Source organism: Leishmania donovani, chromosome 6 (assembly GCF_000227135.1).
Source record: "Leishmania donovani BPK282A1 complete genome, chromosome 6".
Classification (NCBI taxonomy): Eukaryota; Euglenozoa; class Kinetoplastea; order Trypanosomatida; family Trypanosomatidae; genus Leishmania; species Leishmania donovani.
The window spans coordinates 273,456-274,100 of record NC_018233.1 but is presented as its reverse complement, the minus strand read 5'-3'; positions in this window follow the sequence as shown (position 1 = coordinate 274,100).

The window sequence follows — 645 nt, the reverse complement described above, 5'->3', positions numbered from 1 at the left end:
TGCGGCGTACCAAAGTGGCGGCGGGCGAGGAGTGGGAGGAGAGTGGGGGCTGAAGAAGAGAGAAGGCAAAGACGGAAAGAGAGTTGATCAGAGGGAAGGGAGAGGGAGGGGGGGGGGGCAAGGAAGGAAGAAAGGAACAACAACGACGGTGATCGGTAGCGGACGGTTGTCGTGCAAGCGGCGGCCGCGGCGGTGGTGGTGGGGAAGAGAGTCGCAGAAGACGAGAGAGACTGCGCGTGCGCATGGAAGTAAGAAAGAAAGATAAGGTAATGGCAATGATGAGCCGAGTCGAAGAGCGTGTGTATGTACGGATGTGTGGACGTTAGTGAGCGTCGTGATACCGTGAAGGAGCACAGGGAGGGATCGTGAGGCGAGTCGGTGGTCAGCGAAGGAAAACGGCACGGTGAGCGGCAGTGCAGGAAGAGTGGTCCTTACCCCTGCAGCCTGCAGCTACGGCGGCAACAGGGGAAGGGGGAAGGGTGCGCGCGTGCGTGGCGCCTGCACTCCGTCTTCTTTGCAGAGGAGTGTGACCGAGACACGCATGCAATGCGTTGTGCAGGGAGGTCGGCGTCCTCCCCCTTCCTTTCCCAGGTTCGAGGAAGGCCACATACACACACATACATATGCATACATATACATACATAT